A 27,194-nucleotide genomic window follows, 5' to 3' on the forward strand; every position below is an offset into this window, starting at 1 on the left:
GTAGAGGTCTAAATGAAGAACTAGATAACCTAATCATAATAATATTTCCAGTTAGCTATATTTGTGATACAGTTGCATGAAGAAAAAAAAATTCGCCACAACTTTTGCAAGAGTAGACTCAGTATGTTAAATAGGAATACAATATTGAAACTTGAAAGCCTATAAAACTATATTAGTGTTTGTTTGAGTGTGGAGTACCTACTACATAATTAAAGATAATCCATTCATCAGCCAAGGAAACTCTATACTCTAGTCTTTTTATAAGTTCTTCAGTTATGCTTTCTCATTAAAATTTCCATATCTCTATAACAATCAGCCTTAACGCAAACCCTAAAGGTTGTCGTCTCTGTGGCAATTAAAATGCAGAAGTTATATATTAAGCAGTAACAAAACATAAACAAAGAATACCAATTGTATCTTTGATTTTGATCAACTGTTAACAGTTATATTCCTTTCGTTATCCTATATCACTTTTCCGTCCGTATGAAGCCCTTCGGACCCACACATATTCAAAGTTCACAAGTACGATGAAGTGAATAGGTGAATCTATGGTTGCCTCTATATACATTATAAAAAAAATGTCAAAAACCTGATGCAAGTAGGGTCTTCTGATAGCAGTCTCAAAATCAATAATCTTGGAATCAAATTCTTTAGCCTTCTTGTACAGCTCTTCTCTAATGGCAATATAAGACTCCACCTCTTCAGCTTCTGTTACGCCTTCACTTACAGGTTTAGAAGGTTTCTCCACTGCATCTAGATGAAATTCCCATTCACTTTCTTCAATATTGGCTTCGTCTTTAGAATTTGTTGCAGCTGCAACTTCCTCAGGGGTTTTTAGTTCAGATAAAGGGCGACTTGCTATTAATCCCTAAAGCTGTAAATTGTAGGAAAGTGTATGACCATGTTTAGTTTATTTTGGACCTAACAAAAGCTAGAGGCTCTTCTATGTAAAAAATTGTATATCACCTGTTATAATAGCGGTCCAATTGCTGATTAGGATGCTCCGATATCCGTGTGTATATCATTGCAAGATTAGACCACTATTGTTGTTAGTACTCGTATTCGGTGTATTTATCCCATAAAGGAAAAGATATATAGGTAATCAGTTCCAGCATAAGCTCGTATTTGATGTATTTTGAGATCAAAATCAAAATGTCGCCATCGTTAGATTAACAGCTTGGCACAAGATCTTGTTCAATTAAATTTCTGAAAGAAGAACGCAAAAAACTGGGAGGATATAAGAACCAAGGTCGCCGGCAGGTAGGGCGAGTGGAGGTAGCGAATGTTGCAGAGAGCACTCCCGTTTGGTTTCTTCTTGAAAAAAAAGCCCTAGATTTGGACGCCTTTTGTAATTGAGGATAATGGTGGTGACAGTCAATTGTGTAGAGGTAAGTATGAGGTAAGGTGGAATGAGATCTTACGAAAAAAGCCCTAGATTTGGACGTCTTTTGTAATTGAGGATAATGGATGTGCGTTTGGTAAAAGAATTATAAAACGACGCCTTTACAATCCAGAAGGTGGAGGATAGAGATGAGAGAAAACCTGGTGGAGAAGGAGAGACGAGAAGGTGATGGTGTGGATTAGGGGTTGTTCAACTGGTAGCTTCGATTAGGGGGTGGAGACGAGGGAGAAGAAGGCGGGGGTTTAAAAAATTTGGGGATTTTATTTTCCCTCTAAGGAGAAGCACGTTTCTTAAAAAAATATAAAAGCACATTCATAGACGGCGCACCTTTTAGATAAAGTGCCCTCCGTGTTTTTAATTTTTTTACATAAGTCATTAATTTAAGGGCACGCAATAATGCGCGACCTAAATCCTTAAATTTTTTGAAGAGATGACACATTTTAACGTCACTCTCTTTTGCGTAACATAAATCTCCGAGTGTCGTTGTTTGCGCGTCGTAAAAGGGTCTTTTTCTTGTAGTGTGTTTCAATCCATAAATGGATTTCTCAAGCTTGCACACTCTATAGGGAAACTTTGCATCAAAAAAACCCTCTGGCTGCTTCATGTAAACATCCTCAGCCAACTTCCCATTAAGGAAAGCAGTCTTGACATCCATCTGCCAGATTTCATAGTCATGAAAGGCAGCTATGGTGAGCAATATCCTAATAGATTTAATCTTGGCTACTGGTGAGAAGGTCTCATCATAGTCAACCCCCGGGGTTTGAGTGAAACCTTTTGCAACTAGTCGAGCTTTCTATGTGTGCACATTCCCATCCATGTATGTCTTTCTTTTAAGATCCATTTGCAACCAACTGTCTTTCGACCTGGCGTATTATTAAACAAATTCCAAACTTGGTTGTCATACATGGACTTTATCTCACTGTCCATTGCCTCTTTCCACTTAGAATCCTCTAGGCATGCCATTGCTTCCTTATAAGTAGCTGGTTCATCTATATTTACCAGTGCCCTATCACTGATAAATGTGTCTCCATCTAAAGTAATATGGAAACCATATAACTCTGGTGGCAAACTAACCCTAGTGGATCTTCGAAGAGGTAATGAGTTATCAACTGGTTCAATAGGAACTGTTTCCTCTAGTTGAGTGCTAGTGTCATCTAAGGTTCCTTCATTGGCTAACTCTTGAATTTCTTCAAGGTCAATGGTACTCCCATTGTCCTCTTTGAATATAATCTCTCTCTCTAGAAAGACTCTTCTTCGTGTGACAAAGACCACGTTTTCACTAGGTCTGTAGAACAATATCCAAAAGATTGTTTGGGGTAACCAATGAAAACACGTTTCTCACTTCTAGCTACTAGTTTGTCATGAGTCTCTCGTCTTACGAAACCCTCACAACCCCAGACTTTAATATGTGCTAATGAGGGAACTTTACCCGTCTACATCTCATGAGGTGTTTTGGAAACCTTCTCTATAGGGACAAGATTGAGGATGTGGGCGTCTGTCTCTAAGGCATACCCCCATAAGTTAATAGGAAGTGAAGCACGACTTATCATAAAACGAACCATGTCTAACTAGGTCTGATTATGCCTCTCAGCTACACCGTTCAATTGTGGTGTCCTAGGAGGAGTTAATTGTGAAACTATTCCACATTCCTTTAGATAGTCATTGAACTCGATACTAAGATATTCTCTACCTCTATCAGATCTAAGTACCTTTATCTTCCTGCCTAATTGATTCTCGACCTCATGTTTAAAATCTTTGGACTTTTCAAAGGTTTCTGACTTATGTTTGATTAAGTAGATATAACCATATATGCTATAATCATCCTTGAAAGTCACATAGAATCGATTAGTATCTCTTGTGGTTAATTTGAAGGGTCCACACACATCTATATGTATGAGATCCAACAAACCTTCACCTCTTTCACAAGACCCTGTGAATGGTGATTTTGTCATCTTTCCCAAAAGACAAGATTCACACATATCATCTTATTTTAGGTCAAATATTCCAATACTCCATCCTTTTGGAGTTAGGCTATGTGTTTCTTGTTAATGTGCCCAAGACGACAATGCCACAAACATGCCTTGTCTACACTATTATCCAAGTCAATATTAAACACACTATTACCTAAGCTTTCAACACAAGTCACTCTTTCACACACACCATCACAAGGTAAAGCTTCAAGCACAAAAATGCAATTCTTATAAACATAAACTGAACCATTCAAATACTTAAAAGAATATTTGAAACCTTGTTTGAACAATGCATGAAATGAAATAATGTTTCTCATCATCTCAGACGAATAGCAACAATTCAATAAATCTAATCTAACATCATTATTAAACAAAAGTTGATAAACTTCGATCTTGGTTGCTGGTGAAGACTTTCTGTTTCCCATGATCAAGTTTAACCTCCCTTGCTCCACCTCATCATTTTCTTTTATCCCCTACAAATCAGAACGGATGTGAACACCACATCTTATATCCAGGACCCATGAACCAGAAGATAATGAGTTATTAGAGTAAATAGTTTAAATATCTGCTGAAGATTACTTCACCTTTCCATCCTTAATGTCCTACATATATTTTGGGCAGCTTCGTTTCCATTGTCCTTTGTCATTGCAATAAAAGCAATCAACATCTTTTGGGTCGGAAACATGGGGAATGACAGCATTGGGCTTGGCCTTAGGACCACCATTAGATGACCCATCTTAGGCGTTGCCCTTCTAATTTTTCTTAGGAGGACCTTTCCTCTTTTCCCCCTTTCCCTGTCCAGTAGCTAAGACGGGGGCACTAGCAGAAATGGAGGCTACACTTTTACCCTTCATTCCTGCCTCAACTGTCTGCAACAAGTTGTACAATTGGGCCAATGTCTGCTCAATGTTGTTCAAATAGTAAGTTAGGATAAACTGACCATAACTATCGAGCAATGAGTTCAAGACCATGTCAATGGCCAATTCCTCATCAAAATGCACGTTGAGCTTGATGAAATACTCTATGTAGCGTAGCATTCTTTGCACACGACTAACCACTGAGTCCCCTTCTTTCATACTGCAAGCCATGAGTGACTTAACTACCTCGAACTTTTCCTGACGAGCTCGCTTATGGTACTTTTCCATAAGGTCATTGTTCATCTCAAAAGTCCAGTAGTCCTCATAGTACCTCTGCAGTTCTGGGGACATGGTAGCGACCATGATGCATGCCTCTTTTGTTTCATCATCATAGTGATTCTTGTAGGCAACATATTATTCGAGAGTGGCTTTGGTTTCATCAATCTCTTTGAGCTCCTTTTCAAGGACATACTCTTTGAACTCAAATCGAAGTTCCATTTTGATATTGCACATCCAATCATTTTAGTTAGAGCCATCCATAACGACTTTAGGGAAAATAGAGAGCAAAGAGAAGTTGTGGTTGGAGGATGATGAAGCAGAAGTGTTTCCAGGAGTAGGCATCTGAAAAAGAAAGATAGTTTTAGTTAGATTTCAAGATACCTCAATATAATAACCCAAAGATATAATATTAAGGTTAGGATCCAACTATGAGAATTCACAACTTAGAAATGGGATGCCAAGATCCAAGTGTAAATTTCATAAAGGTAAGTGAATGACGATTCACCAATATCACCATGAGACGAAACAAAATAAGTGAAATTCCTAATTCTTTTGATATACATTGAAACTTTTCAATGGCATGTTTTAATCTTGGATTATGCTCTTCTATTTGTGACTGGGATACCGAGGATCACAAACAAGATGTGAATAACCATGCAAATGTGCTTGGTAACCTCATTGTCTTTATCATTATCTATTGATGTGTCAGTAAACCACACACGCTCCATCAACAATGATAAGTATGAGATACCCATTACGACTCTTTATTAGTCCTTATTAGTGTGCCGGTTAACCACACACGCTCCACTAACGACTTATAAAGCCTAATGTGCAATATCATGGGTTAGCATATTGTTCACATTTTTTCTAAAGTAACTAGAGTCGAGATTTTGAAAAAGATGTTCTAGTACGTAATTAATGACATTATACTTTTAATGAGATTAACTTGTCCTATCAAATACTTTATGCTAACGACCCTCCACTAATCAAGGAAGCGGTTGTAGCAACCCGTTATTTCAAGTCTATGTAAATCCATATCATAACATTAATACCATAGAAACTTGAATAATTTAAGGATATGCTTATACAAGTTATTTTTTATATACATGCCTTGTTAATCCTACATATTTATAAGTTATGAAAACTTATATTGAAAACTATCCACCTATAACTTAATATTCAAGACAAGATAAGTTAAGGTGTTAAAGTTTAATGCGTAAAATAACACACCATAAAGGGGTTTATGGCCTAGGAACATCTAGAACATGAGTTTATGATCCAAGAAACATCAAGAATGCTTGTTCACAGTCCATGTTATGAAATAAAAAGGTGTTCATGGTTGGGTTCAAACCGTGAACACCCTTTAAGAATCAAACTGTGAACAAGTTTTAAAGTACAAAAGCAAACAGTGAACTTCATTCAAGAATCAAAAGCAAACTGTGAGCTCCATTCAAGAATCAAAAGCAAACCGTGAACTCTTTCCCATGTAGACTATGGACCGTGAACATACTTCTAGAATGACTTTAAGGTCCAAAAGACTCCAATTCTTATTCATCTAAACCGTGAACACTTCATTCTAGAAGAGTTTAACTGTAAACACTCATAAAATATCTTCATATTCTTATCCAAGTTTGATTCCCAATGTGATAACACCGTAAACACTTCATTCACTGCCTTAGGAGTATACTTCATACTTAAGGCACAAATGAATTCATTTATACAATCAACAAACATAAACACCCTCATTTCCTCTCAAATTACAAACCTTGTTTCCTATCATATACTCTCAAGTATCAAGCACATCCAGTTACACTTCAAACTTCAACATACCTTCAAGAACACGTTCGTATTTGCATCCAAATACTTCTAGAAAATCAGTAAGTTGCTTGAATTAGTCTAGTCCCTTAAAGATATTTAACATATATATACAACTAATCCATAAATAATATACGTGTATAATATTATAAGGATTTGTTGTTATCACGTGTTCTAACCCGAGAATCATCACTACCACCTCGTTATCACCCGAGAACACACATACAAGGTGAGTTCATACCCCTATAATCTACCTTTTAAATGATTTTAAATTCTTTTTAGCCGTGGGGGGGGGGGGGTGGAGGATACAAGTTGAACACAAGCTAATTGTGTAAATAATTACATGTGATATCAATCACATAAAAGATTTCCTTATGCTTTTAAAACATGATTTTTACAATAAAGGATTACCAAATACTTCCATAATGACTTAAAGTCATGTAATCTCTTTTCAAAATCACATAAACTCTTTTAGAATACTGTTAAACTCTTTAAAATATATTTATAACTCTTTAAACTTATAATTGTCAAAATCATGTTCATATATGTATAGGTATATAAATAAGACTTAAAGGGCTTAGGACTAATGAGTTTCCTTATTTCCATTTTCCTTGTTTCGATGTGGGCTTAAGGTGGGGTTATTTATCTGAAGGCCTTTTCCTTCTTAATTATATATATTATACCTATAGGAATATAAAAGGTTACTTCAGTCAGTATCGTTACCTTTGTATCATGTTGAGCAAAGGGTTACATTCATGAGAGATCATGCTAACCAGATAGAACATATAAATTATAATAGGTATAATTTATGAAAAAAACGAGTAATCTATTTTCTAGATAAGTATACGAGGTTTAAACTACTTTGTCAAGAAAATGATATAATTATATTTTTACTCAAACTAAAATGTGATGGTATGTCTTCAAGACATAGAAATATACTTGCTATGTTACATTCTTGTAACCAGAGTCTCCTGGAAGGAGAGCGGGCATTATGTGTATAGATCTATACGGTACCGACAATCCCACATCCCGACTGTTAGCTACAGCTTGGCCAGTAGGCCAAGGGGTGGCAAATGTTACATATTTAGTTTCGACACCAGAAGGTCGTCGTGTTCATTCTAGTCTATCAGCATGGTTACAACTTTATCACATTTTAACCCTAATTAACCAGGTTAATATTATAGTAGCTATTCACCAGTATTTTATTCTTTTTAAGAAATAATATTATAGTAGTCACTTTCCACAATCAAAACGGAAAGGTTTTATAGGATTAAAACTACTTAAATGGAACGGTTTTATGGAATTAAAACTACTTATCAATCATAAAGCAGAAAATGTAGGATTTTTTTGAACGTAATCAATTACTTTCTTAAAACTAGTATAACATAAAGGACCTTTAATGGTTGAATCTATAATTTCTTAGTTTATACATCAGAGTTATATATAAGTAATATCCAATTGGCAGTGGAATGTGTGACTTCCGCCTTACTTCATGTTCCTTTTTTGGTTGTGGACTTAGGGCAGATACACACATTTAACTGTCCATTCGATATTAGGTTATATATAAAAAGTATAAAATAAGTGATTGTAGAAGGAACTATTGTGGTTATCTTTCTATCACATCAGAAAATATAGGATTTTCTAGAGGAACCGACGAACTTTTCCACGATCTTGGAGTTTAATTTATATAACTAAAATACGTATGAACTTACTAGCTTAAATGTTGATCTACACTTTCAAAATAACATGTATTCTCAAAAACCTAGTAGATAGATACACTCTCGAAGCTTTTGAGAAGACAGCCTAGTACCGTGTTGCGTCTTTTGTCTTTTACCATACCTACTTTTCATGTTTGAATATGTAATGTAAAAACTTATACTTATTAATTCAATGGTTTTTTGTACTTTGATTACTATAATGCATGTGTTGTGATACTTGACATGACGTCCTCCGCCCCCGAACGTTTCCGCCGTTCTGTTTTAGGGGTGTGACAGCGGTAGGTGAGAGTGGACACTCATTCAACTACCATTTTATAGACAGTTTCCTTATACCCCTTATAGACTAGCTTCGTGAATGAGGCATACTAGCGATTCGACTGACCAATTCATATACATATATGATATTTAACTTTTAATTATAATATATATAAGGTGTGTTTTAAACTTTTTAAGACTTTAGGGTTTATATGAATTTTTCAAAAATTAAACTTTTAATTTTATATTCAAGATAAACCAAAAACTAGATTTAATAATTATCTATTAATTAACTTTTAATCAATTTATTAAATCTTGTAAGGGTTATTTAATTAAATTAAACAATTAATTTAATCCTAATCCTAAACCCTCTAGATTTCGAAAATTTAGGGTATAGGATAATTATCCAATTAATCCAATTAAGAAACAATTATCCAAACCAGAAACCCTAGAAACTTAAGGCGTTTTCAAAAATCAAGGGAGATGGCAAGGGGTTTCCAAAACCTTAACCCATGTTTTTGCTAGGGTTTGTGGAGGCTAGGGTTTTCGAAAAAACCCTTCAAGCCAAAACCCTAAAACAAAAACATGGTCTTTTAGGGTTTAATAGCCATAAACCCTAATTTTGAAATTCAACTATTGTAGCAATTCAATTTAAAACAAAACCAATGGCTCTGATACCACTGATGGGTTTTATGCAAACCAAATAAACTAGAAAAACAATTCCTAAGCTCACAAGCAACCTACTTTAGATCTATGTTTTAACTATTGAACATACAACTTTGAATTGCAAAACAAGAACCCTAAGGGGAGAAGCTATTTTCGAAGATAACAAATTGGGGTTTTAGAGTTACATAACTTTCAATTGTTATAGTAAACAATTGGTAATCCTTTTGATCTTGATCTTCTTGGAAGCTTAGCACCACAAATGTAATGCCTCTAATAGAATCACACCCAAGAACTAACAAGAAGGAAACTTATGAGGAGAGAGGCTAGGGTATGCAATTTTCGGCCTAGGGTTTCTTAAAAAAAGGAGTGGCCAATTTTAGCCTTTTAGGAGCCAGAGGCCTCCTTATATAGATGAGGTAGCTAGGGTTTAGGGAAAACCCTAATGTTCCTTTGCTTGGGGTCTAAGCTTATCTAAAGGCCTTATCCAAGACCCTTGGACGAAATCATTAGGGTTTCCCTTTAGAATTTTGTCCGCCACCCTCCAAGGGGGTTTTGGAACCTTCCACTCAACTATTGGATAATTGCAAATCAGTCCTTACACTTTATAATTAATACAGTTAACCCTAAAATTAATTCCAATTAATTTCTGGTTAACTATTAATTAAATATTATGATTTATAATTAATATATTAATCTTTTAACATATTAATAAATCATAATTTACTTATCTTATAATAAATTAATCTCTCTCCATTCATAATTTCCTTGTCTAGTTGCTAGCTTTGAGGGAAACCCAAAAGGACTGTGTTGCTATCAATTCAAGCACATACCAATTTTAGTTATGGGCTTAGACACCTAATCCAACAGCTCTATGATGAGTCATGCTTCACTTCCTATTCATTTCTGGGGGTACTCCTTAGAGACATCCGCCCAAATCCTCAATCTTGTCCCTACCAAGAAAGTTGCCAAAACACCTCACAAGATGTGGACAAGGAAATTTCTCTCGTTAGCACATATTAAAGTTTGGGGTTGTGAAGCTTTCGTAAGACGAGGGACTCATGACAAGCTAGCAACTAAACATGAGAAATGTGTTTTCATTGGTTACCTAAAATAGTCTTTTGGATATTTGTTCTACAGACCTAGTGAAAACGTGGACTTTATAGCATGAATAGGAGACTTTCTAGTATGGGAGCTCATGTTCAAAGAGGATAGTGGGATTACCATTAACCTTGAAGAAATTCAAGAGTCAACCAATGAAGGAACCTCAGATCATACTAGCACTCAACCAGAGGAAACAATTCTTGTTGAAGCAATTGATAACTCACTACGTCTTCAAAGATCCACTAGAGTTAGTGTGCCATCTAAGTTATATGGTTTCCATATTACTTCGGACGGTGACACATTTATCAATGATAGGACACTAGTAAATCTGGATGAACCAGCTAATTACAGGGAAGCAATGGCAAGCCCATAGGATTCCAAGTGGAAAGAGGCAAGGGACAGCGAGATAAAGTCCATGTATGACAACCAAGTTAGGAATTTGGTTGATAATGTGCCAGGTCAAAATACAGTTGGGTGCAAATGGATCTTCAAGAAGAAGACCGACATGGATGGAAGTACACACATTCAAGGCTCAACTGGTTACAAAAGGTTCCAGTCAAACTCCAGGGGTTGACTATGATGAGACATTCTCACCAGTAGCTAAGATTAAATCTATTAGGATATTACTCGCCATTGCTTCCTTTCATCACTATGAAATCTAGCAGATGGATGTCAAGACTTCTTTCCTTAACAGGAAGTTGGCTGAGGATGTTTACATGAGTCAGCCAGAGGATTTTGTTGATTCAAAGTTTCCCAATAGAGTGTGCAAGCGTGAGAAATCCATTTATGGATTGAAACAAGCATCTCGCAGCTGGAATCTTTGCATCCATGAGAAAATCAAAGAGTTTGGTTTCTCAAGGAGTGAAGATGAGTCTTGTATGTATATCAAGGCTAATGGGAGTATAGTAACTTTTCTGGTGTTATATGTCGATGACATATTAGTCACTGGTAATGACGTTCCAACCTTGAAAGATGTTAAGTCTTGGCTTGGAAAGTGTTTCGCCATGAAAGACCTTGGAGAAGCCTCCTATATTCGTGGGATTAGAATATTGAGGGATATAAAGAACAGACTAAGTGGACTTAGTCAGAGCACATACTTGGACAAGGTACTAAAGAGGTTTAGTATGGAATATTCCAAGAAAGGAGAGCTACCTATCCAGAGCAATACCAAATTGAGTAAGACTCAATGCTTGAGTACAGATGAGAAAATAGTTAACATGAGTCGTGTACCTTATGCTTCCGTTGTCGGATCAATCATGTACGTTATGACATGTACTCATGTTGATGTGTCTTTTTCTTTGAGCATGGTTAGCCACTATCAAGGAAATCGGGGTGGAGCTTATTAGATAGCGATTACGAATATACTCAAGTGTTTGCGAAGGACAGATGACGAGGTTCTTGTCCTTGGTGGCCGTGATATTTAGAGAGTAAACGGTTATAGTGATGCCAGCTTCCAAACATATAAGGACAACTCCCTAGTGTAACTCTCAAACCCACTCTCCGCCATCAGTTGCATAAGAAGTCCCAGCCATATCTCCCTAACCAGCTCGCGAATACCAACACATATTACTAATACTAGATAATTCTTCGAATGAGAGGTCTCTCCCTACAACGATTAGACTCAAACGAGAGCTGCGAAGTAGGGATAAACCTAACCTTCGGAAATTATTCAGTCCTTGTAATATGTAACTTAGCGTATTCGTTTACCGGTTAATTAAACATAACTAGGACCCCTAATAGCACAAAGCAAGCAGCATCCGGGCATTGAGTAATCGAAACCAATCATACCCTATTCAGGCTATCATATCATTGTCTAATCAGTACTATCATGCAGCTCAATAAGCACATACAACAGGCATATCGGGCATCTTCCTATATCCTTATCCCTATTCTAGCATACACATACAATATGCATAAAAGGCATCCTTCCTAGACCCTTAGCCATAATCTAGCATGCAGTTCTCATAATCATATCATAACATAAAATGTATGGGTATCTTGGGGAAAAATTACTTGAGCTCAGCCGGTCGCACGCATCACACACCTTGTTCTTTCTCAAAACTTTTTACTTTAACTTTAGAAAAACCATTTTCATGTGGAAAATCTTTCAAACCCTCGATTTGAGTCCAGACACCCCCGAAGGTGTGTCCGAATCCCTCAAACCAAGGCTCTGATACCAACTTGTAACATCCCAAAATTCAAGACAAAAAATTTTGTTTTTAAATATGTTACTCATAAAACAGTTTACTTAAAACATCATCGATATCATATCAGTCCATAAAACAACAATCACAAGTTTCAAAAATCATATCATCAATAGTAATAACGTCAGAGTACAATGCCATGGATCTCAAAATGCGGAATTGTGTGTGTGCGATGCATTGCTACCATGTCGGCTCCTTCCCCTTCGACGAAGAGGTACCTGAAACCAAAACTAAAAACCGTAAGCACAAAGCTTAGTGGGTTCCCCCATCATACCACATACCATACGACAACATAATGTCGGGCAATTCTAAGGTGCCCGACCTACCCATGTCAAACAATTTTGGGGTGCTGACCTGCCCTGCTAGGCGATTCTGGGGTGCTGACCTGCCCTGCTAGGCGATTCTGGGGTGCTAACCTACCCATGTCAAGCAGTTCTGGGGTGCTGACCTACCCTCCGGTTTATTCCAACCGGCTCCGGGGACTATTTCTCCCTCTACCACTATGATACAGAACATAGCATAAACATATTGTCAGACATATATAGGGTGCCTGACCTACCCTTCGGTCCTAACAACCAAACTCGGGACTATTCCCCTCTTACTACCACTATCACATATATCGTATCATGCTAGCACGTAAACATATCAGGTAGTAGCAAACAAGACAATTATCACAAAGACAATCATCTCAACGATAATCAACTACTAGTGGGCCCGCATTGGTGCCTTCGACCCACTTCTATGGGAAGGTAACTTACCTCAATGTCGTGAAGTATCTGAACTGTCCTCGCTGCAGGGATCAACTCCTCTCAAATCCAACACATAATCATCTTCCTTAGTTACCATTTCATGGTCAACTTAGGTTAAAGTCAAAGTTAAAGTAAACACCCCGGTCAAAGTCAACTTTCGGTCAACTCGCCGAGTTGGTCCACCAACTCGTTGAGTTACCTGATACAGAGTCGGGACCCTTTGTAAGTGACTTGGTGAGTTCATCCTTTGACTCGCCGAGCCCATCTTCATGCTAGTCGGGACGTTTAGTCCTTGACTCGTCGATTTCCTCATGAACTTGTCGAGTTCATCTTCATGCAAAGTGAAGCTCTTAGTGCTGGACTCGTTGAGTTCTTCCTTGACTCACCAAGTTAGTTCATACACTCGCTGAGTCCCATGATTCCCAGGTCCTTACTGATCCCAACCGACTGAGTGTTCTTCTAACTTAACACATGGTCCATTATCAGAAGGATTTGATGGGAAATGCGTCCTGACTCACCGAGTCACATGAGTGACTCGCCGAGTCCCTCTATGTCCAAAACCATACACTCGATTTCAGTTGGTTTTAATGCATCCAAAACATAGATCTGACCTCATGGGTCCATAATACACGTGAAGTCCCAAACTTGATGTCCATGCATGAGGTATTTGGCCCAAATGGCCCTAAAATGGAGTCTACAAGATGCATGGGGTGCTTATGGCAATAAAGTTGGCACCTTTATGCCATAAGAACCCTCAATGGTTCCAGATCTGAAGTCATACCCTCTTAGAACCACACAATCTTGAATGTGGCTCTATAAAAGTTTAGAAAATGAAGAAATGAACCCTAACTAGAGATCTAAGAGATAAATGGTCAAGGTTGAAGCTTTTTACCAAATGAGCTGGAAATGGGACACAGCCTCTGGATCTACTAGCTTCCACTTGAACTCCCAAGCTCCATCTTCCTTCTCAAGCTTCACAACCACCACATACATACAAAAATGGCTCAAGAACACTCAAACAAGGTTAGGGTTTCGATTTAGGGTTTCTGGACACAGGGAGGCGATGAGGGAGGCCACAACTGGAGAGTTAAGGTGTTTAAATAGGGTGAAAACCCTTAAATTAGTGTTTCATCCAGACAAGCCTACTCGTCGAGTCAGGGCATCTGACTCGTCGAGTAGGTTCTTCTTCCCGCATCCAAATTTTAACTGCTACTCGATGAGTTGGGGTCTCCAACACGTCGAGTCCCAGAACAAATGTGCAAAATTTATATATTTAACTAACGTACGAGGAACCGGGGGCTACACGAAGAAGGCCATCTTGTTGTAAAGAGGGTATCATCTGAGGATAACCCATCAAATCCCCTCACAAAGGGTCTAAGTAGGCTTAAGCATATTCAGCATGCTCGGAGCATTGGACTGAGAGATGATATTAGTTTTAGCAGTTAGATTAGTTTATTCTGAAACTTGTAACAAAGTAAATGTACTTGACTTTTGGTGATTAATTGATAAAGTATTATTTATGAGTTTGTTTACTACCTTTTGTCAATCGTTTATTATTGTGTTTCATATTTTTCATGTTTTACTTCCCGAATAATATGATTATTCAAACTCCATAGTCGCTCGTACTTTTGGAAGTAAGTGGTGAATTAAGACTGTCATGAATTGGATTGCAGATTGTCTAAGGGAGTTAGACATAGCAATAGAATTGTTGCAATATCCATGAGTACTTAGAAATGGAGATTTGAGTATTGGATAAACCCTCGCTCAGATTATTACTTCATGGAATTCATCACGAGTAATACTAAGACGATAATATCTTATAATATTGAAACGGAAAAATATGAGTCTGTAATTTACAAGTCGGTTATGCATTGGTGATACGGAAACGCATCAGTAACTTAGTGTTATAAAATGTATTGTTATGTATGGTTTGATGAGTAAAAGATACAAGTATATGAGTCAAAGTTTATTCGTTCCTTTTTCCCGACAGGAAAAGCGATATATATGGGCCCCTCGATGATTTGGTGTTGACTTCTGTGTTGGGCCTAGCCAGGGATAAATTGATGTGCTCAATTAGAAGTTCTATATCATCACAAATTAGAAATCGGGAAACATAGATTTTTTACAAATAGATTGATTGCATTCCATGTCCTATGTCCAGGGATATCTTGCAGAACGAAGGGTAATATGATCACTTATCTTAGTACACATAACTAACTGGTTCAGAGTTCGGCAACAACTTTTGGAAGCTACAATTTGCTAGTCAATTTAGAGGCCATACTAGCAATTATAGTTACTGACTTATCTAAGTGGGAGACTGTTGGATTAGGTGTCTAAGCCCATAACTATTGGTATGTACTTAAATTGATAGCAACACAGTCCTTTTGGGTTACCATCAAACCTAGCAATTGGACAAGGAAATTTTGAAAGGAGAAAAATTAATTTATTGTAAGATTAGTAAATTAATATAAATGATTTATTAATATGTTATGAAAAAAATATATTAACTAGACATCATAATATTTAATTAATAGTTAGCGAGAGATTAATTGGAATTAATTTTGGGGTTAATTGTATCAATTGTAAAGTACAGAGAATAGTTTACAATTATTAAATAGTTGGAAGGAATGTTCTAGAACCTCCTTAGAGTAGGTGGATGAAATTCATAGGGGAAACCCTAATGAATTCGTCCAAGGGCATTGGATAAGGATTTGGATTTGCTTAGGCCCTAAGTAGGGGAATTCTGGGGTTATCCTTTAAACCCTAGCTTTGGGGCTAAGTTACTTTGACTGTTTAAGGAGCCTCCTAGCTCTTGGGTGTGATTCCGTTAGAGGCACGACAATTATGGTGCTAGGCTTCCAATAAGATAAAGATCTAAGGATTATCAACTGTTTACTTTAACAATTGAAAGGTTTGTAATTCTAGAACCCTTCCTAGCTAATTTTCGAAAATAGATTCTTCCCTTAGGGTTCTTATTTTGCAACTCAAAGTTATATGTTCAATAGTTAAAACATAGATCCAAAGTAGGTTGAATGTGAACTTAGGAATTGTTTTACTAGTTTATTTGTTTTACCTAAAACCTAGCAGCAATGAAACCCAACCTGCTGAGTACGCATTGTACGCTCAATGTACTGCTAAAAGGGCTTGTACACGCAACATACAAGCTTGTACCCCCCACGTACTCACCAACTTCGGCCAACTTTCCAATGTAGCTCCTAATCGATTAGGACTACGACCCAAGCTCATATTTGACTTCCTTAAGGTGGTTAATGACATAAATTTGCCAAATTTATGTGCATGCATGGCTTAATGGGGCTCTAGATCTCAAAAGAGCTTAATAAATGACTTAACACATGCATGAGACCAAAACCACCATAAAGTTTGCACCTTTATGCTTAAAAAATCCATAACATGTCCAGATCTACAAGAATAAGCTCCAAAAACGACATTAGCTCACAACCACCACCCAAAGGGACCCAAAAGACCAAAAAGAAGCCAAAGAATCGATCTATGAAATGAGATGACAAACTTTGAACTTTATACCTCACAAGCCACGAAATGAAGCTGCTAAAGTCGGATCTCAAGGCTCTTGTCCAAAGAATGAGTCTTCAAGCTTCTTCTTCCCCCTCTAGATGCACAAAATCCCCCACAAAAGCCTCTTAAGAGCTCAAAAGCACCACACAATGGCTAAGGAACGAATTAGGGTTTTCAAAGGTGAGGAGGCTGGTTAAACAAGGAAAAAAGGCTATCGTATGGCTTATATAGGGTACAACCTCGAAAAATAGGGTTTCTAAGCAGCTCACGTACGTTAAGCGTACTCCACATATGCCCAACATATGTGGAAAAGCTCTGTTATCCACCTTCAAGAGTATGCCTAGCATACTCCGACTTTCCCAAAATTAACACTTTTGCCCCACACGGACCAAATGCACCAAATCTTCCACCCCCAAGGGTCTAGACTGAAAATCACAAAGAACTGAGTGCTACATTTACCAGGGTATCCTGTACTACAGTTAACCACAAATAAAATGTTTAGGCAATTTTCTAAACTATATAACATTTAACTCTACTTTTTGCAAGAATAAATACACAAAAAAATCATAAAATCATATTAAACTATTTAAAAACCAATTTAGGTATTTTTCTCAGTTTTTATACATTAAATAACAATTGTACAAAAAGTTTGAGGATTTATTTCAATTGTTTGCTATTTATTTCTAATTTCCCAAGATTAAACATCCATAAATCCAAAAATGGTTTTCCACTATTTAAAAATGAATTTTGATATTTTTCCCATCTTATATACATTGTATAACAGTTGTACAAAAATATTAGTAATTTACCTAAACCGTTTAGTATTTTTCACGATTTTATGATGTTTTCGAGGAATTAAATGGTACAAAAATAGTTAAACATATTTAAAAATCATGAAAAATTACAAGGAGGTTCTAAATTACAGTAAGAACTTAAATCTAAAGTTTAGAAATTTTTAGAATTAAATTGGTTTAGTTTTTGAGTATTTAATCATTGGAACACCTCCAAAAATGTTAAATTTTAATATTTCAATAATGGGAAATTCCACTTGGATTTCTTATATAACAAATCGATTCGTATTTCACAGAAAAATGTTTGTAAATTATTAATATCAAAATTTTGATACAATATTAGCATAATTCTAATATAGTAGTAAATATACTAGTATTAAATTTCGATTAGAGACTCATTAGTATGTAACATCGTTGTATGAGTCGGTAGTGGTATGAGTGGAGTGTAGTTCAAGGCACCGTTTGCATCATCTCAAAGCATTATGCGTATTCATGAACACTATTTAAAATTTTTAAATGTTTTTGGGTGGAAAAACATGTCAATTATTCAATTAAGTTCATTGTATTTATTTTAAATTGTATAAAATATGATTTTTTTTGTGTATGTGTTGCAATTGTTAATTCATGAGGCCTGTATCGCGGTAAAGTCCCTGGAACCATTTCACACAACTCCTTAACTCTTTTGAGCCCATGGTCATTATGGACTATTAGGAGGTAGACAACTCCTCACTTGCTCATTTCGCGAAGTGCATTTTACCATTTCTATCTATGTGAGCGACATACGTGGATTTTAATAGGGAACCCCTCGGTCATTAGACTTAGTTTGTGAACTCATGGTATAATCATTATGCACATACAAACCTTGTATCTCGTTTTAGCATCAAACTTTATTTCCCATGAGAATATGAACATTGCATCTCATTTTGGCAATGTAATTTATTTCTCATGATGACAACAAACTTATTTACTCATTTTAGCAATGTACATTTATTTAGTCGATGCCCGTTTTACATGCTTTTTCAGGGATTCATCTAGTAATTGACACTTAGAGACACATCATGTGTAGGAGTATTCGTATGGGTTGTTTTTCAAATACGTTGTAATTTTTTTTATTTGTTCAAACTCATTGTAAATTTGTAATGCTTTTAAATACTATGGTTGATGTTGTCTTTTAATTTTTACTATGAGACCCTATGTATTTGTCGTGTCCCGTGTTTCCGCTTTAGCGGGGTGTGACACATGTAACCCTAAAAGTCAGAGCCATTAAGTAAGACCCAATGCCCGAAATCTAGGGTTTTGAACCATGCCGCCACCGCGATGAGTAGTCTACTTAACCACGCCGCCACTTAGAAGATATGGCCGCGCCACGGTACTTTCACTCATGCGCTGCGACATTAGGTTTTTCCCAAAAACCTTTTCTCATAATCCTTAAGTCTTTAGTTGACCATTTCAAAAAAACGAATGTTACACATTAAGACCATTCGTGAAGTTTTTCTTAAACTATTTCTATTTTAATGAGAAAATTGCTTTATGGACTACGAAATTGGCATATTTTCGGCCATTATCTAGCCCAACAATGTGTTGGTTGGTGTAAATTTTAGTTATTTATTTATTTTTTCTGCATCTGGGTTTTGTTAATTTTAGTTATTTATTTATTTTTAAAATTTCCCAATGAATATAGAAGTCACTAATGCATATGTAATGGATTAGCCTCTTGTATATTCACAATTAGTTTATATCCCGTAAGAATGTCGGTTATAAAGTTAATTAAACTATCATATTAAAAAATAAAAATTATTAATTAGTTATTTTAAATAAATTATTTCTTAAGAGATATGATTTTTAGTTACATAAAATTATAATCGTTTATTTAAATAAATATATGAATTTATATCACTTTATCATCTATATTAATTTTATTTTTTAATATAATGTTATTAATTTAATATAATTAAAATGAAAAATTTTAAAAACTAAAAATTAAAATGGAGAAACAATGATTAATTTAATGAAATTAGAGTGAGAAATTTAAAATTTAAAATGGATAGTTAATAGGTTCACAAGTGGTATGATAGATGACATATAATATTAATGAGGAGTTCTAAAATTATGACATTTACTAATAGGAAAATAAGCATATTCATTTATTAGAATAATAATAGTTATACTATCGGGCAAACGGTGCCAAATTGCAAATGGCATGATGTAGACTAAGAGCAACTCCAACCAACCATTATAATGGTGCAAAGTCTCTAAAAACCACTCCAACGGACCTTCAAAATCATCACCATTTTTGTGAAGACTCATGGTGGCCTCCAAATTTGGCGTGTCTATCTCCGAACACCAAATGTACTTTTCAATATAACTCCATTATTTTATTATATATTATTTTTAGCACCATTATAATTATTATTTTATTCTATATATTATTTTTAATGTATGGTTGGAATAAAAACTAATTTTAATGTTACAAAGTTACAATTTTATTGCATTTTTAGTGTTTTGTGGTTGGAGTTTGTATAAAAAACCAAGTTTTGGATTAAAAATATATAATTCATTAACGTTTATTTTATTTTATATTTTTTTAATACCTAACCTTAAACTGTTATATTTTCTCTCCCCCACACCTTCCTTTCAAGCGACACAACACAGTCGCTGCTCCTTACCATTACCTCTGTGTTCAAACAGATCCGAGATGGTGGTGTGTGAAGTGGATAAACGATAAGGCTATCCGGAGTGGTGTTTATTCCACGCGTGGAATGCTGAGGTGTACATCTTGGAGACGCGTGAACACCGCCCCCAATGTGAGTGGGTTGGATGTGGTGTGGTTGGCAAGACGGGTGAAGAAATAGGAAATAAAGAGCATCAACAACGTCCCTTTCATTCAATGTTTCCTGTATTGAAGTTACATATATGGTCCCTGAAAATATTTTTTTATATCTTATTATACCCTTATACTTATCATTAAATTAAAGTAAACCCATATATATATATATATATATATATATATATATATATATATATATATATATATATATATATATATATATATATTATTGAAATATGATTTTATTATTCTATGTTTTTTAAATATATTTATGTTATAAATTATGCTTTTTAATTAATTTAATGCTAAAAAAAAAAAAAAAAAAAAAAAAAAAAAAAAAAAAAAAAAAGAATATTGTGGAGTGATAATCATTTCCGATCTTTAATGGGTTGGTGATCGGTTGGGTGTGAAGCTGACGTGACGCACATATAGCAGCACTTTTCCGGTGGGTTGGGTGTGACCATCCTGTAGCAGCCTAATGGTGTGGGACTTGTGATTAGAGATACGAGGATAAGAGATGGTGTTGTGGGACCAGATCGGAGGCGGAGTTCCTCATTCCCACCATCTCCTGGTAACTCCTGCTTCCATCATCGATGCCTCTCAATATTTCCTCCCCTTTCTGATTTCCCCCTCCGAGTAACTCCCCATTTCATCATCGATGCCTCTAGGGTTTGCTACGATTAGCGTTTTGTGATGTTTAGCTTCAAAGAAAATAGCAGAGAAGGAAGCCCTAATTACGAAAACATGGATTGATCTTGAATTTCTGGTACCAAATTGAAAAAAGATACCCCTTCCCACCGTACTCCGCCCCTCAGCATCCTGGGTGTGGCTGGAGACGATGATCAATTCTTCTTAATGAGGTCAATAGATTAATTTCTTGAATCCTATATGAATAATTGATTTGTAGATTTCAGATTCAATTATTAGTGTTAATGGGTCAATATAGTGAAATTAAATGACGAATTTGAAAAAAAAAATTGCTTGTTTTCTTGTTCAGTACTCGGAGTGTGTTAATTCATGGTCTTTGTTTTTGGAATTTCACTAAAAATCCAAGTTCTTTTCTTGTCGGATGTTATCTTTTATTCAGTTTTTAAGAATATTTTACTATTGATCTCATTCCCCTAAATTTGAAAAATCTATCCAATTATAGCATTTTACTTTCAATTTTTTTTCCTTATTAAAGCATTATACTTAGATAATTTATCCAATTGTAGCATTGTACTTATAATTTTTACTTATTAGAACGTTATACTTTGAAAATCTACCCAACTATAGCATTTAGTTTTAATTTTTCTTCAATAGAACAGTATGCTTTCAAAGTCTACATAATACTTTGAAAGATCTACCCAAATAAAGCATTGTACTTTTAAGGTTTAAGTTTTTCTAAATAAATCATTATCCTCTGATAAATCTACCTAGATAGAAAAGTGAAATTACTTTTTATTTTAATGCCATTGCTATAATTGGGTATATATTTTGTAGTTCAATGTTGTAATAGGAAAAAATGAAAGTATATGCATCTACCACCATACATACATATGCCATATGTTATAAAAGAGACAAGATACAGAGAATTTTACTAGAGTGTGTTTTTCATCCATTTCTCAATATTTCTCTACTCCCAAAACTTATTAATTTGTTTTTTTATGGGAAAAAATCAAGAGAAGAGAATGAGATTAGGATGAACCAAGTTATAAAGAGTCTTTTCAAATTATCTGTGACTAAAATGAGGAAAAATACACAGAACTTCAGTCATGAGGCACTCAGCTCCATAAATACATATTCGTTGGTTGAAATTGTAGAAGCTCAAGATCCTGAAAGAATTATGACATCAAGAATTAACAGAAGTCCATGGGAATGATGAGATAAAGTTTAGTTATACCTCAAGAGGAAGACCTATCAAAAGACCAAATTATTAGTAGAGGTTGCTGAGAACAAACATGGCTTAAGATAATAAATACATTCCCTTACATAGATACCAAATTAATCTCAATTAATAAATATTCATCCCAGTTCCCACGCTTGTTGAAGAAGAACAGACCAGATGCAGCTGCCTGATAGAAATCAGTTATATGATCAAAATCACTTTTTTGACAAGTACAAAACAGCAATATCAGAGCACAAAATAAAAGTAGCTTGATATTTCCATCCTCCACATAGATAAAGACATCAAAAGATCTACATGTAACACAAACATTGTCTCTATGTACAGTACATTATTACTTGTATCTTTTTAGTTATAATTATTGATTTTGGCTGAAAAATGAATTATCATTATATAATAATTTCAAAATTGAAATCAATGTAACATGATGAATAAAAAAAACGCAGAAAGTACCTTTTACAATAATGCTTGCTTTTGAGTTGTCTTTTCCGGGCCACAAAACTTCTCAAAATCATCCGTGGAGTATGGTAGAGGAGACTCCTGTTGTGTGTGCCTGAATTATGGGTACCCGTACCCAATAATGTATTTTATATCTGTAGGTATCTGTGGGTATCTGCATCATGGGTGCAAACCCACACGACTTAAGAAGCTGTATTGGCCCAATAATACCCAGACCATTCAACGAAAGAATGCTCTGGGGAAGATGACTTATGCTTGTACCATTTATATGTAACTCTTTTAAACATTCCAAACATCCAAGTTCCTCAGGCAATTTCTCAACTCGAATACATTTGTAGAGATTAAGATATTTTAGACATTTCATCTCACAGATGCTGTTCGGGAGATCTTGTAAAAACTCATTCTTCCATAGGCTTAAGTTCTCTAAACATTCTAATTGACCGAGATCCTCTGGTAACTTCTCAAGCAGCGAACATTCATGAAGTTGAAGATTTTTCAGGCGTTTCAACATGCAAATGCTATTCGGGATATCTTGTAAAAACTTGCAGTTAGTTAGGATTAGCTCCTCTAAACATTGTAATTGGCCAAGATCCTCGGGTAACTTCTCAAGAAGACTACAGAATATAAGTCTGAGGGATTTAAGATGTTTCAACATACAAATGCTATCAGGGAGGTGTTTAATATCTATAGACAACAAACTGAGCCTCTCTAGACATTCTATTTGGCCAAGATCCTCAGGTAACCTCTCAAGTAGTCGTATATCATCAAGTTCAAGAGATTTCAGATGTTTCAACTTACAAATGCTATCTGGAAGATGGTTTATCTTTGTAGAAAACAATATTAGCTCCTCGAGAGATTTCAACTGGTCAAGGTCCTTGGTCACCTCTAGAAAACTACCTTTGAATCTAAGCTTTCTTAAACGTTGTAAACCACAAATACTTTGTGAAAACGTCTCAAGGTTTGTGCAAGCACACATACCTACAGATAAAAGCATCTCAAGATTTCTAGTCAATGAGGGTCGATCTTCTGTATAAAAATATTTAAACCGAAACTTTGGCAAGTTACTTTTAGGGTGAAGCGGGCAACTTTCTAGGGATTTCACAGTTAGACTTAACTCAGCTAAAGGAGCAACCGCAAGTGATTCGTCCACACTAGAATATGTATAATCTTTTGATGCAAAGAAAAAAGATCTAAACCTCACACAATCACTTAAGTTTACATGGACAAGCTTTTTTAGACATCCAATGGAAATGCGAAGTTTTACCAATTTACGACACTCTGTGAGAACTAACTTCTTGAGATTTGGAGTCATCCCAAGGTCAAGGGTCCTCAAATTTGAATCACTAATTTTGAGTTCGGCGAGCTTTTGACATTCATTGCCCATGAGAAGTTCTTCCAAACAATATGAATTTTGAAGATCTAACTTCTCGAGATTCGGAGTCTGCCCAATGTCAAGGGTCCTCAACTTTGAATTAGTGAGTAGTAAGCATCTTAGATTTAGACATCTTCCAGGAAAGTGAAGTTTTTCCAAATTCTTGCATCCAACAAGAATCAACTCTTCAAGGTTTGGAGCCAGCCCAAGGTCAAGGGTCCTCAAACTTGAACAACTGAGGTCAAGGAATCTGAGCTTGTAAAGAACCTAAAATAAGCAAAAAGAAAAATGAATATTGATGTAATAACAAAACTATGAATGTATATCATTATAATGAATCATGGGAAACCATCAATCAACCATATATAATTTTACCTTTCTTTCTCCCCCTTCCCAAAGCTGTACAATTTTGCTTCCATCCATCTCAAGTGCAACAAGATTATTTGCTTGAAATGTTTTGGGTAAAGTCCTAAAAGGGTAATCAGTCCAATGCAGATATCGTATAGCATTTGGGAAGTGTGGACCGACTATACGAAACTTAAAATCATTGGAAGTATCTCCACGAACAGAAAAAAATCTAAGTTTCTTCATATTTCTCAGACCTTTTATAAGAATATGCGGATTGAATTTCTTAGTGTGGAATTGTATACATCTTGTTGCTTTTGTACCCTGCAATCCAAAAGAAGTCACCATGAAACTTGTGTCATAATAACTATAGATGTGTTAATTTTTTCCCAACATATAAGTAAAACTTGATCCTTACCAAATCATTGGCCAATATATCTTCAATTTCATCGATTTTCCACAATCGGCTATGCTTGTGAGGCTCATCGGGGTGCAAGCGACGAATAATATTCATAGCCATTTCCTTAAGATGGTCATGCATTCCGACCCACTCATAATCATAAGAAGCACAATTAAAAGTTATGAGAGATTTTTGCTCTAGAACTCGTAAACCAATTCTAGCATGAAATCCACAACTTTCAAGTACTTTGATTGCTTTGTTTTTCTCCCAACCTTTCAGGTAGCATGCAATATCTAGGAATATTTCCTTGTAATCGTCTTCTAGACTGGTGTAGCTTAATTCCAATATTTTCAGAGTTTCTGCTAGTGGAATTGTTTTTAATCTTTTTAGGGCATCTTCCCATTCAAGCTCATTTTTACCACACAGAAGCGAACCTAAAACTTTAATCGTCAAGGGAAGACCAGCGGCATAGCTTACAACTTGTTTTGATAACTCTTTGTATCGTTGGATTGGAATCTCTCTGCCAAATGCATACGTCTTGAAAAGGTAAATTGCTTCCTTGTTCGATAATAGACTGACATCACGAACGAATTCTACTCCGTGTGCTAAAAGCACTTGCTCATCTCTTGTTGTGATTATAATTCTACTTCCTAGCTTGAACCAATTAATATCACCAGCTAACGCCTCAAGCTGGTCTATACGATTCACATCATCTAGAACAATAAGAACCTTCCTATGACGCATCATCTTTTTCATTATTTCTTTTCCATCAAAAACACTACTTACACTGATGCCTTTATCATTTAAGATGTCCCGAAGGACTTGTTTCTGCAAAGACTTCAAACCGGACAAAGAAGCATTTGAAACTTCCCTAACATTGTGCACAAAGCTTTTACCTTCAAACTGAAAGGATATGCGATCAAAAACAGCTCTGGCCAAAGTTGTCTTCCCACCACCTCCCATTCCCTTTATCCCAATCATCCGGACGTCATCAGAACCGGTTCCTAAACATGATACTACATCCATGACCCGGGACTCCATTCCTACTAACTTTTCATCAATGTTGAAACTGATGGCATGTAACTCGAGTGAAAGGTCTTCAACTATTTTTTGGATGAATTTAGCTTCATGCCTGCTTTTATTTAAAAAAAAAAAAAAAAAAAAAAAAAAAAAAAAAAAAATCAATTAGCCTACTCAAAATCCCACATGACAAGTTACTTTCAGATCTATATATAATAAACAAGTATACAACCCCATATGAAAAATAAAACAGATGCACAATCATATTTCATTATTCTTTGCAGAAAGACCAAAAACTCCAGTTAAAATTAGACAAGATGCCACATACCACCCCTTTACATCCAGGTTATACACTAGATCAGTAAATTTTCAAAATTCAAGAATATTGCAGAGATATTGAAAGAATTACCCTTCAGCAGTGTTCTTCAACTCCCATCCAGAGAGATCCGCTGCTTCTTTCAGAGCCTCTCTCCATTTCCCAGCAGCCTCTTCCTTTTCATGTCCTGCAAAGGCCTCTGCCACTGCTCCGCTTTGTTTGCGGACTTCCGAAGGTTCCACGTCGTAGAAGACAGGGTAAGCGATATGATCGTTAGTCCTTTGACACTCCATTATCTTAACAAGTTCATCCAAGCACCACGATGAAGAGGCATAACTCTTGGAGAAAACAATAACGTAGAATTTGGAGTCTTCAATGGATCCAATGAGCTCATCACTGATGTTTTTCCCTTTTTTGATTTTCTCGTCGTCCTTGTAAGTATGAATGCTTTTGTTCTGAAGAGCATGATAAAGATGATCAACGAAGCTCGTACGAGTATCTTCACACTGAAACTCAAAAATACATCATACTTAAAGCTCTTATTAGCGGATGAAGTTGAAGAAGACGCCATTTGAAGTTATGATTGAAAGATCTAATAAAAATTAAATCTTTGTTGGCGAAGTTTATGAAATATGACTGCAAAGAAACTTGGATGCGATGAATCACTTGTAACTTGTAAGGGAATGTGAGCGGAATGTGTATGTTTGGAAAAGCTGGAATTGGGTGGAAAAGAAAAGGCACTTGTTTGGTCTAGAAAGACACTAGCTTTATTTGAAAAGACAATTTTTATTATCTCTAATACGTATATATATATATATATATATATATATATATATATATATATATATATATATATATATATATATATATATATATATATATATATATATATATTTCCCTTTTGAAAAAGATGTTGCATTATTTGAGTATATGCTCCTTACTTTTACTTATTATTTTATTCTAATTGTGTTTATGAACACATCCAGTAATTAAATGTAATTAATATAATTAGTGTAATTGATACTTATATTTGTCAAAAAGTTGGAGCTCCGGTCCTTAACTATCAATTTTATATAAGATCGTTTGATTGAACATGTTTTGTTAGGGTTTTGATTTTTAAAAGGGTCTTTGGGATTTTTTTTTGAAAATTGTTTATTGTCTTATTGATTTTCTTTTTTAAGTTAATAAGCTGTCAAAAGTGTTTTGAAAATATATATAAGGACAATCGA

At 35.5% G+C, this 27,194-nt stretch overlaps 1 long non-coding RNA gene and 1 pseudogene across 2 annotated transcripts; one reads left to right on the forward strand and one right to left on the reverse strand.

The window, feature by feature from the left end:
- Nucleotides 1–20,585: 20,585 nt before the first annotated feature.
- LOC145097346 (uncharacterized) lies at nt 20,586–22,432 on the forward strand. Its single transcript, XR_013704323.1, has 2 exons — nt 20,586–21,028; nt 21,913–22,432. It is a non-coding gene; the product is annotated as an uncharacterized LOC145097346 (long non-coding RNA).
- On the reverse strand, nt 21,691–26,698 carry LOC145097345 (disease resistance protein RPV1-like; annotated as a pseudogene). The gene is made up of 6 exons (XR_013704322.1): nt 26,059–26,698; nt 24,648–25,761; nt 24,260–24,553; nt 22,507–24,151; nt 22,051–22,222; nt 21,691–21,982 (listed from the first exon to the last, which is right to left on the reverse strand). The product of XR_013704322.1 is annotated as a disease resistance protein RPV1-like (transcript).
- Between the last annotated feature and the right edge of the window lie 496 nt (nt 26,699–27,194).

Source organism: Lactuca serriola, chromosome 4 (genome assembly GCF_051521515.1).
Source record: "Lactuca serriola cultivar US96UC23 chromosome 4, Lser_US96UC23_V15, whole genome shotgun sequence".
In the NCBI taxonomy this organism is placed as follows: Eukaryota; Viridiplantae; Streptophyta; class Magnoliopsida; order Asterales; family Asteraceae; genus Lactuca; species Lactuca serriola.